Genomic DNA, 12,661 nt, shown 5'->3' on the forward strand with positions numbered 1-12,661 from the left:
CATTCCCAGCTGAAGAAAATAAGAAAACGAACAGGCAGACCTATAGATGCCATAGAATTAGACTTTCGTTCACAGAGAAACGCATGCCGCCTGAAATTTCCTGCTTGGTCAAATCACTGGTGATGCCATAGCGGTCTCAGGGCCACAAAGAATCAATCAGAATGCTTCACATTAATGATAGACTCAATAACGCCTTTAAAACCGTCTTTTTATTCCGCGAATTTTAATGCCACCGCGTTAAGGGCCCCATTTCGCAGCAAAGCCGGCGTCGGTGTTGTCATCCTGGTTGTAGCGCGAAAATCAGGAGTAAATAAAGCAGCGGAACGTCTTGCAGACCCACGGAAGTGAACTCGGTCTTTCAGTTTGCGAGGCGAGACCACGACCACTCAGCCGACGCGTTTGTTTTTGTATATTACTCAGTCAACGCGTTAGCTTACTCCTAATGAAGTTGCGTCTAGCGTATGCATTGTCTCACGATTGTCATCTAATTAGCAGTACATTTCTGATGATCTTCCGCTTTTTGCTTACCTACAGTTTTATCGCGGTACGTGGCGCTCACTGGCGAATAGTGCGATCGTACGGCCCTAGCGCAACAGATGACCCGCGAGCAGTATAACGCATCGTATCAAGATGTCCTTCTGGAGCGCCTGTGTGCCGGATTCGATCCTCTCTACCGGTGTTCTGTAAAGACAACCGCGTTGCTATGAGACTGAAGAGAACGAGAAGGGAATGAAAAGGTGATGCGAACGAGGCCTGATCGCGCTATCGCGTTCAACAGTTAAAGGCGAAGCTTAAGTGTCCTCCAAGTTTTTCAAAAAAATAATTTCAATTACTTATATTTTTAATCATTCTTACTTTAATATCAGTACACATCTCAAGGTAGCTTAAGTCATAACGTATTATAATGCGTTCACTAGGTGTTTCTCTAGCACGCTTGGTAGCACATCGTGACCTCGTTCGAGCACACGGAGGCCTTTCTTTTGGAGGGATGATTGAAATATAGGAGCGTCCTCTTTGAAACAGGGGAAGGGGGGGGGGGGGGTAGCAGTTGCTATTATGCTCATTTTCCTCCCTATATCTTAATTATTGTTTTAGATTGGTTAACTGTACCTCCATTCTATTTATTGAATTTTTGTTTCTTCATTACTGCCATTATGTCACTTTTCTGCTTTTAAGTCGCCAATCTTCCATTCGTTTTTTTGCTAGCTTCCACCGCAGGTTTATTAGTCAAATCACTGGTGATGCCATAGCGGCACTTTTCCATCGAAAAGCGCTCGCTGCGGCCGGAATTTGCAATCCCGCGTCCTTGGACACAACAGCAGGGCGAATCTTTGAAATGAGCCTCTTGTATATTTTTCCCTGAGCAGCCAAACCGTAAATCTCTTCGCAAGCAAAGGCTTTCTGCAATGCTGCAGAGCTATCGTAAAGCCTTGGTTACAAAGCCTCTAGGTCAAGTGCCCTCTTCCCTCCTACGAACATGTGTTATTCTTAATGTAATGGAAGACGTTTTATTTTGGGCTGATGTGTTTTCTGTCAATATACCATCATGTGATAGAAGTTGAGGCTGAGTTTCTTGCAAGTTACCAATGTATGACGCATACGTTCGTGCTACATATATGCTATGTGAAATGTCTAATTTCACCTTGATGACATAAACTACACACAGAGTGCGAGAGCTTTATTTCGCAAAATATTGACAATGAGCACTAAAACACAGTACATATATCAAAGCAAAGCGTTCAAAGGCGCTTACCTCAACCTGCTGTTCTAAGGTCTTGCCACCGTATGAACCTGAATTAATAGAGCGAACGCAAAATCTTCTGTTTTCCACCCATGGCCGTCCATTGAGATTAGCAACACCTGAGAAAAGACATTAGTTGTTGTAAGTGAGCTTATATGGTCAATAAAGTAAAGGGCTATATTAGTTACTGTCAGTAAAACATCAGCTTCAACTGTGCGCAGAGGTTCAGTCGCTTGAGTATCGACTCGTATCTTGTTTGTCTTTCGGCAAATCATTGTCGTGAAATTTGCTCGCCAAAAGGTTAAGTTTGTTTATACCGGTTTCTTATATGTTTCATACCAGAAACAATAGAGTTCACCGTAGCGTTTCCTCATAAGAGCTAGGAAGTTTCGCGTTTGATCTTTAGATGATTGGCTGAGCTGCACGTTTTGTTATGCGGAACGAATGATAAAGTTACAACCAGTGCGCTGATTACCTGAAATTCCCGCATGACTCAAGAACAGCCCTTCTGGCCGTCGCAAAAGTTTCGAGTAGCCTTCCGAGATGCTCACGAAGTCATTCAGTACGACAACATCCATGATGCCTAGTTTCACCCTGAAACACAGGGACAAGGGTTTAAACCATCTCACAGTTTGATTTGTAGGTTTTATTAGTTTATTAGCTGTTCATTTATTTTCTTACCTGAATACAGGACCATACTTTTCGGCAATCTGCTTGAAGGCAACATGACGTTGTCCCCGAAGAAATGGTAGGTAGCCAAGTACTGGAACTCCCCAGGGTCCGGGAGGCAGCGGCGCACGGTTGGCGTTCTTACCGCGGTGTCGTAGCCACAGATATATCAACAGCACTGATGTTGCAATCCCAGTCGATATAGTTGCCAGCACAGTTGGCAGCCCGTCCTATTACGAATTGCAGCAGAAACGTGAACTGAGATACAGAACAAAAGGTTGTTGCTCTCTACAGCGACATCGATTAGCCTTGCGGAGAAGGCTACGTGTACATAAATTAACAGTTTGCCCAGTAAAGCAGCCATTCGTTCAGAAATTCTCTATGAAATAAATGGCCAAAAGAACAACAGTCATATCACGAAGGTCGGCACTAGTACTGATAGTGACTCATGCTGATGAAGAACCCGTTGCCAGCAGATGATCAGGTCGGCGTGGCACCAAAATGAGCACTTCATTTGTCTAATTCACGCGGAACAAACTAATGAACCGCTTAGAGAGAAAAGGATCACATTTGCTCTTGGCCGCGCTCAGTTTAAAGCTAACGAAGACCTCCGGAGGTAAGAAGTTAAAGGAAACTGCAACAAACTCGAACTTTTGAAAAGTGCTAAAAACATCCCAGGCAAGGCTGGTCGTGTCAATCGTCACAAACGAAGTGATAAATCGTGCGCATGACGTTTTTACCATAAACACGAGAAGATGCAAAGCTTGGCTGCAATAGTCAGTGACATGACAGAAAGGTGGTCAGAGCCGACAACCAGTAAACATTCTGTTCTATCCTTAAACCTTACTGAATAAAATGCCTCTTTCGTAAAGTTGGCGGAGGAACTGAAATACCAAACTAGATTATTCCACGCCAGACACACCGAAGGGTGCTCTCGACCGCCCCAATTTGTCATGAAAATAGTCGGGAAAACTTACCAAAGCGTTCGTAAATCGTGTCTAAAGTAATTTTGCCAGAAAAATGTATTCATGCGTTAAAAATGTTTGGAGAGTTAAAAAAAAAAAAAACATAACGCAAGGCATCACTCCCTTACTGTGAAAAATCTACATTTGTGAAAAACACTTTACGAGACGTTAAATAACTTTTGAACACATTCATGCTTTTTGTGTCATTCGGAAATTGCATTCTTGCATGGCATAAATAGGTTTCCCGATTTAAATAATATAGAAAATTTAATTAATTTAATTTAATTTAATATTTTTAATGTGTGCTTGCTGTCGGTAATTATGAAAAACTTATTTTTGCATGACCTATAAAGGTGCCGCTGCTGGCAAAACTGATCACTTTGAAGTGAAAATAAAAAAAAAAATGCTGAAGTTGCAGAAAAGTCTAGCTTGAACTGTAAGCACCCGCTTATTGCGCCCTGGGGTGATTCAAGTGCAAATAGAAATGATTGTGGTTTATGTAGACCTGCTTATTGCATTTGATTTCATATATTTTCACCATGCTGATTTTTGCTTAAAGCGTGGAATAATATTTTGAGTCTGAGCTTACGCGTCGCGCTTTTTTTTTTTTTTTTGTCCTAGACGAAATGTACAGACCTCGTTCTTATCTGATGTTTACACTGCAGGGGTATGCAAGTTTTGCCGTGTTCAAAGAAAGGATGAGTATACTACTTCGATGCAATCAGTGATGCGTACTGTGTTCATCAGAATGGAGACGTGCTAATTGCACTCGTCCGTCGTCGCTCCCGACGGCCAGGCTCGCAACTGGTTTCCCGGGGTGACTTGCTGCGTCCGCGTATAGTAATAAGGTCCTTTCTTTGAGCGTTGAATCGCCTCTACTCGGGCCCACTAATTGTAACCCGCATTGAGTTATATATTTTTCTTGGATCAGGGGACCGCTTAGGTCTTCGCTCTCAGGGAGGTGACCAAGAGCTCTAGGTCTGGATGTAAGAGGGTGCTGGGTGCGGGACACCTTGTTCTCGTGACCAGGACCTGTCAGGTACGTGTGTTTTCGTAGTAAAACCAGCTGTCCTGCTCATTGTGTTTCAATTATTTGTTCTCCCGAATTGTAGAGGCCTAAATGAAGAGAGGGCTGAGTAATCGCGTGGGGAGCCGTCTTTACCAGCGACCGAAGTGCAATATGTTGTCTTCGTAGTTATGCCTGATGGAGGTGATGGAGCGGCAGCTAGTAGCTGATGAGCCGGTTGAGCGCCTGGCCTATACGCGCACCGTGTTATCTCTATGAGGCTGCTTCGGCAGTTGAAGATGAACCTTATTATGTCAGTGATTGGTGAGAAACGCAACACCCGATGCTTCTGCACTTGGGTTATCGTCACGCCTTCTAGGCGAATCGCAAACTCTGGAAGCTGTTTTGCAGTTTTGCACTGGTTCCTTTAATGCATAAACATTAACTGCTTATGTTCGAAGGACCTTGTCCCCAATGTTTGTCATCATGATTGCGGTGAACTGAAAAGAGACGCAAAAGAATTATTGTATGCGAAAGAAGTCCGAATATTATCGCCAGCGAAATCGTGTGGTCGAAGTGGAGCCGTTAGTAAATTAATTATAGCCAAAAACAATCAGACGTCGAAATAGCCGAGCAAGCTAATGTTGACATCCAAACGGACGCGGCGTCACGCAACCGGAAGTGTTTCAACGTCAGAGTGTAAAGTGATAATAAATGGTCGAGATCAATCAAAACTTGATTAATGAGTGTCAAATAATTAAGGGAAATATATTTAGGGCAGAAGAGGGTGAGGAGGAGCAAGTAAAAGCATGAATATAGACAGGTATATGATGACGTCACTTCGGCGACGTTGCCATGCTGACCATCGCGGCGCCGTGATTAAGTACTTAACAACCATGCGCCGGAAAGGTGCGCCCCTAGCAACGTTGACGTCATAGAGAGCCGGCGGCGCAGCATTCCTGGGCGCGTTGTGAGTCAAAGTGCCACTTAAAAAGCAATGCGTTTCTAAATAATTCGCTATGTATTCCACGTGGAAGTGTAGGCCATGCAGGCGCAATGTAACAGACTTTCCAATATATTAATTCTCTTTCCACGTTCAACCAATTAAGACAGCTTCTGATCTCTTCACGAGCAGTAGATTTAAAACATCATAAGATGTGTCTGCTCATACTTCAATGGTGAATATACTTTAAATTATCACAAACAATGTATGTACAGATGCCGCCCCCTCCACTCCCTAACGTCCACTGATAAAGCTGTGTGTTACTCGTTTTTGCGCCGCCCACTTTATACATTTACATATATATGTATATATATATATATATATATATATATATATATATATATATATATATATATATATATATATATATATATATATATATATATATATATATATATATAACTCCTTAATTTCGTGCAATAAAATCCGCGCCCATTGTGTGCCGCTCTTCTTTCATCTAGATTTTGTATATCGTGATCGCTTTCGCGAATTCTACCAAATGCTTGCTCACTTGTCGCGTCTTGACCGCGGTGTGGGAGCGCACAGTACAGTGCTTCTTTTGATAAACTAAACTTCTTATAAGCGGAATATGTTTCCTTATTCCCATCAAATTTGTTTAACGACAATCTGCATTTCTTACATTTTATGTCCGTACAAATAAATATTCCCGCCGTATAAGAATACACGACATGAGCCACATAGAAAGCCAGAATCTGCATTAAGGTTAGTGAAAACTTTGCGGAGTGATCTAAAATATTGCAAATTTATCAATTACTTTGTGATGCCTGGTTTCATGCCTTGCATAATTGTTCTAACTGCTCACAACGCAAGAATTACAAGTTTTAGAAAAATATTTTAGGCTTAGATTAAGCGTAGTAAATTTACTTGAATTAGCTTAGACGAATTAAAGATGGTCACGTGTATTATCCACGCGCGTCATCTGAGGCGTTTGGCGTGGAATGACTGAAGTGATGTGCATATTACGTTTCGCATTTGTATGAATACATTTCTAAGGCGTCGGTTATAATCAAGGAGTAAACAGTGCTATGAAAAAGGAATCATATTTCGTAAACAATATCTACTTAAATGAAGAAGTCAATTCCTTTCTTTATGAATTCAAGCACATGTTTAAAGAGCTCAGATTGAAATGGTAACTGGAAAATCCCATCCAAATAGTTTCTGCGAAAATGAAACTCTACACACTGCAAGACTTGAAAATAATAAATAAGAGATAGTCATTTTGACAGTGTTGGCTTAAAGATTACGGCCCTGTACGTTTCGCCCGCGACTGCTGATTAATGCAACTCTGAGTTCTAATGAAGCAGATATAACCTTTCCATGTGCCCACTCTTAAATATTAAAGCATGCAGTATAAAATTAAAGTTCGTGCCTTTATAGTGAGTTCTCGTTACCTTTTCAGGTTTTCAGCGTCTTGCGCTGCACGGCTGACAAATATTGGTTTCCGTAATTTTTTTTTTTATTGTTACTCTTAGTACTAAATGGTTACTTCCAGAGATATGCATGACATAATGAGTTTCTTTTAATTCTAAGGTGCTACGCTCATTAAAGAAGCCAGTTAAGTAGATGTGTTGTATCAGCATACCTGCATGTTGTCTGTCAGTCGCTTCATGGCATAGAACTTGCGGCGCAGGCTAACCCACCCTTTTTAAACGCAATATTGTTGCACTGCAGATAGTTTATTTTCCGACGCATGTCAGACTACACTGTGTTTTCAAGTTCGTGGACCTACAGTCGTATAAACTCAGAAACTGACGTGAGTCATGAAGTTATTTCGTCTCCATTTAGCGCGCATAAAAGAAACATGTGGTAACCACCTCACCCGCCACGCAGGGTTATTGCTCAATTTCTGCCCTGACACGTGTGCCTTTGCGCGCGCAAAAATTATAAAAGAAAAGTTCAAAAAGACTCGGAAATTACAGAAATGTTTCGTGCGGTATGCCTTTGGCCACAGCATATGTTACAAATCCGACAGGATTTACGGAGCTGAAAAATCAGTTACACAGTGTCGCACGAGGTCAGTCTGCGGCAGGTATTTTGCTATGACTCGTACGAAAAGTGGACGAATTGTCATAGGCTACGCGAAAACGAAATCCACGGAATTAAACTATACTCCAATTGCTTGGTAAAATATATTTGGCTCAGGTGTTTGCGTTCTGCCTGCCTCCCTGTTGTGCCTATATGACATGGGGCCTTATTGATGCAGCTGAATGATGGTTACGTGAGATGAGTCATGTTTCTAACGAGTTCAACGATCGAGCTAGCGGGGCTAGAGCCAGGATGCTACAGGAATGTATGACACTGTGAAGTCACGAATCTTCTGCACTGAGAAATCATTTAATGACGCTTTTCAAATTCATAGTTCTATATCAGCCCCATGCTCAAGATTCATAACAAGGTGTGGTGATTTCCCGGCACGAAGCGTTTGTTTCTCTGGAATATTTCACACTGACGACGTGATTACGCACGGTAAGCGCACTGCAGTGCATCTCGTCAAATTTTTTTTAGAATGAATCTATTTACTTATTTATTTAGAATATACCTCAAAGCTGTGGGGTATAACATGAGGGATATTTTCGGTAGCTTCTACGGTGTATGTTTTGCTTCAATATGCGCGGTTCTTGCCGCTATATATGTCCCCTTATACCTCCTTGGCGCTCTTTGTCAAATTGACGCAGCATTTATTAGCGCTTCAGAAAGCGTCTCGCTGTTCTGGTCGATTTGGTTGGCTCGTTGGTTGGTTTATGGGGTTTAACGTCCCAAAGCGACTCAGGCTATGAGAGACGCCGTAGTGGAGGGCTCGGGGAATTTCGACCTTCTGGGGTTCTTTAACATGCACTGACGTCACACATCACACGGGCGCCTCGCTTTTCACCTCCACCGAAAAACGGCCGTCGAGACCGGGATTAGAACCCATATCCTTGGGAACAGTAGTCGAGTGCCCTAACCACTGACCACCCGGCGGGGTCCTGGTCATTTTACGTTTCATAAGTTACTGCGATTTTAACGGCGCTCGAGTTTCTGCGCAACCATGGGCCTCATGCATAGAGTAAGGATATTGCTGCAGCATACACGCGTACACGCAAATGCTTGTGTAGCTGCGGAGGACTAAATAAATAACAATAATAAAACTTAGTACTTGTGGAGTTCCCTTAACTAAATGTTACACACCGCAAGAGGCCAGTTTTCGCTATTTTTTATAGCGACCCGTAACGACCAAACCACGAGAGGCAACCTTGAGTTACACATGGAAAGTCGAGGAGGAGTGGTGGTGCGTCCGACGGGCAGCTACCGGGGCACTTTCCCGTCGCGTCACCGCTAGAGGCGCCCTTGTCGGCGCCAGTTACGACTGCAGGAAAAGTACACTGCAAGGCCGGATTAAGAAACATGGGGGCTCTGGGTGGTGGTAAACTCTTTTATTGTGCCCAAACACAGGGGACCAGTCAAAGAACCGGTTGCGCTGGCTTAGAGGAGATCGGCGGGGATTCCTTGGGATGTCGCGGCTTTCACCGCGTGCTGGATAAGCCGGCGTTGGTCTGCTGGCTCGGAAGTACGCAGGAGAGACTCCTACGTCTCTTGGGTGTTTGAGTTCTGTGTTGTAGTGTGTACAAGTCCACGTCGTGTGTATGAGAGTGGCCGGAGTTTAGCAGTGTTTGCACAGAGGGGCTATCTATTCCGGAAAGATCCTGCTGTGTACAAGTGGGTATGGGATGCTGCCAGTTTTTTAATTTGCACCATTGGACGGCCTCGCGTCTTTTTAGATCGCAGTGTGCGGGAGGATATGAGCATTTTTCAAGTTGGTAGTGCTGAAGTATGTCCGTGTGCGTGGTGAGTTGATACGCGCATGAGATATTAGTGCCAGGGGAAGCAGGGTGGCTGATCATACACTCGGCTCGGCAGCTGAGGTCTCGAGCGTAAGTGCACGCCTGTGCATTTTCGCTGAGCGGCTCGTGAGCTGGAGCCCAAAGAAGTAAGCGAGATGTGGAAGAGGGTGGAGTAAAACGTAAAGTGTCTAACGCCTGACGAGAGATACGGCCAGCATCGTAGTTGCAGATAGCCTGTTGAGAATCACTGATGACGACTTTAGTATTAGAGTCGGCTAGCGCTAGCGCAATGGCAACTTCCTCAGCTGCGGGGACTTTCTGCATTGCGAATGCTGCAGGCTGTGTACCAACTGCGGTGAGGAGCGATAGCTACCGCCACCATCGCTGACCTCGATGGATGGCAAGAGGCGTCTGTATAAGTGACGTTCAGACGTCCGCTGAAGCGTTTCTGGAATTGACGAGCCCGGGTTCCGGGTGCATTCGTTTGGCAATGGTGGGAGGGATGCAGAGATTTAGGCGATATCGCCAGTGTAAGTTCAGCATAACTTGGGGCCGCTCTCGGCGGGGAGATCCCAACTTGCTTCAGTACCGCTCGGCCAGCGTGTGTGAGTGAGAGCCGCTCATACTGGGCGATAAGGGTTGCTTCGATCAGTTCGCTCCTGGTAATGGAAATTCCGAAAGCCATGAGCTTATGGGTAGCTGTGGACACGGGAAGACCTATAGCCGTCTTGTACGCCTTTCGAAGTGACGACTCAGCCGTTCGCTTTCGGCACGATTGAGACGTAGGTAGGGTCCAGAGTAGGTGATGCCGGAGCGGATGAAAGCTTGAACGAGGCGCAGGAGGTTGGACTCTCGCATGCCAAAATGCTTGTTGGAGATTCGCTTAAGGAGGCCTCCGATCTGTACCACCGACGATGCGATGGAGCGGGATGTTGTTGCTGCCGTTGGCCTGTAGGTACAAGCCGAAGATCCTAATGTCATCTGTGCGAGGAATCGGCTTTCCTTGCACCTGGAGGTTGATGTCAGGAAGTATCTTTGGAGGGCGTCGTCCCGGGGATTGAATGATGATCTAATGCGCATGTAGGCCCCCTTTCCCTATACTGACCCCCCCCCCCCCTCCCCTTTGTCGCCTGCTACGCTACTGGAAATATGCCACGTTACATTTCAATTCCACCAAATTAAAGAGAGCGAAGTGCGATCAAAGGGATCTATGTAGCAGCAACGCGTTAACATCAATTAGTTATACAGTGCACAAAACACAACGCGACTCTCGGAACGCGCGACGCGCGTCCGTCCGTGGCAGAACGCCAAACGCCAGGAAAGATCCTTGAAGGCCGACCGACCACTAGAGGGGCTCCACGCTGCACTAGCCGCCTCCTCTTTCATTCACGCTGTACACGAGCCGACAGACGGGTTTCCGTTCACAGTACTGTTTTAATGCTAACGCATTAAAGAAAACCAGCCTGAGCTAGCTTCCTACAGTTGAGTTGGTACTCCGGCAGCGACTTGGAAATATAAAGGCCCCTTAATTAGTGCCTCGAGAGGGTAATATAAAGAGTTATTAAAATTAATTTGGTTCCATGATGAATGTTTATTGCTGATCTCGTGGCGCAATTCGAGTAGCAGTATTTAGGTCCTAGCTCAGTGGTTAGTGCAGTCGGTTACCAGCCGAGCGCCCGGGTTCAAACCCAGCCACACGGTGGCTTCGTTTTGATGCAGGCGAAATACACAAGGCGCCCGTGTGCTGGCGACGTCAGTGCACGTTCATGATCCCAAAGTGGTCGAAATTATTCTCGAGTCTCCCACTAGGGTTCCTCTTTTTTCATTTCTTCATTAACTTCCGCCTTTCTCTCAAGACGCAGTTGAGGTATCCACCTAGGTATGTGGCATTTACTGGGCCTTTTATTTCCACAAAAAAAATAAATTTTGAATCGAAATCTTAACTACGGCACCTAGAGCAGCCTTCGGCCACCATGCAAGTTTCACTTCTCAGATTTGACCTTTGCAGCTCGTGCTCGGGCCGAGCGCGTCTTCATTGTCTTCGCTACAGGCGGTGAGAAAGGTACTGCGTCTTTCCTGTCCTCGAAAATGGCAATGGTCGCTAAGTCTCACCATGGATGAGGGGCGCGAAGGGCCCAGCACGTCCTCTCTTCGCTGCATTTAGTGTGTTTTTCGTTTCCATAAAAAACACAATGGTCGCACAATTTTGCCGGGGTTCCTTTCTTCCTCCGTCCATGGCGTGGTTGCGGTGTTCACGTAAAAAAATGACAGTTGCTGCGCCTTTTTTTTTTTTTTTTTGCCTCAAAAATCCCAATGTCTCGCTATGGATGAAGTGCGCACAGGGCCAAGCACGTCAACTCTTCACTGTGGGCGCCATGGTGAGTGTGTTCGTCCTGTCCATGTAGCTCGTCACACTGAAATTTTGAAGAAGCGTTCTAGTTCGTCAACAGATACCGATGAACAGTGAGAAGCTCGACTGCCGAAGCAACGCGCGCTTTCGCTCATATGACTAGATTCAAGTCGCGCTGAATCCCACAAATGTTTTCACCTGGCTCCACAAAACCAATCCCAAGAAAAAGAAACGAAAACAATATATTGCCCCGGTCACAGCGCTTGCATTTCGCTGGAGGCGGAATGCTTGAGGCCCATGGGTAATATGCGATATCAGTGCACTTTAAAGACCCCGAGGTGGTCTAAATTATCCGGAGCATTCCACTAGGGCATCCCGCATAGCCGAAGTTCGTTTGGGACGTTAAAGCCCTTAAACCTGAACATAAACCCATAAACGAGTGTTTCGCTTCCGCAGTGACCGCCGGAGCACGAAGTGAAACTGTGGGACCTCCAAGAAGCTAGCAGGGCCTGGTTTGTTTTTCATTTGGTAGAGCTAAAAAAAACTCTAGTGTTATTATTATAAGGAAAACAACAAAACTTGCTTTAAACGCGTGCTGTTGTAAACACCAACACATATGTTGACTTTTTGATTAATCTACATTCTGTTTTCAGAAAAAGCTAGGACTTAAGAAAAAGTTTAATGCGCTCAAGACGAACAAAGACGTAGATAAGATAGCACAGCTCAGATGTGGATCTTTGTGAAGCTAGGCTTTGTTTGCAGCACTAAATATTCCCGTGAGGAGACGCATGGTTGTATCCAAGACATTATTTATTAAAATTCAAGCACCAGACAACAGTAGTCGTTATACACGTTCTCTAAAAATACGCAATAGATATATACAATACTTGAGGCAATACAAACACCATAAAATGCATTACAATACAGATTAAAATTATCAACTCTAACAACAAAACATTACTTTAAAATATTTTTGTTATCGGTAAGACAAGCAAGGACGACACCAAATAAACGTGGCACTATCAAAAACATCAAAACCACAGTTCTTTATAAGCACGCTGGATATCACGAGAAGAAAAAACAAG

The sequence above is a fragment of the Amblyomma maculatum genome, chromosome 4 (assembly GCF_055883805.1).
Source record: "Amblyomma maculatum isolate TAMU_Amacu chromosome 4, ASM5588380v1, whole genome shotgun sequence".
In the NCBI taxonomy this organism is placed as follows: Eukaryota; Metazoa; Arthropoda; class Arachnida; order Ixodida; family Ixodidae; genus Amblyomma; species Amblyomma maculatum.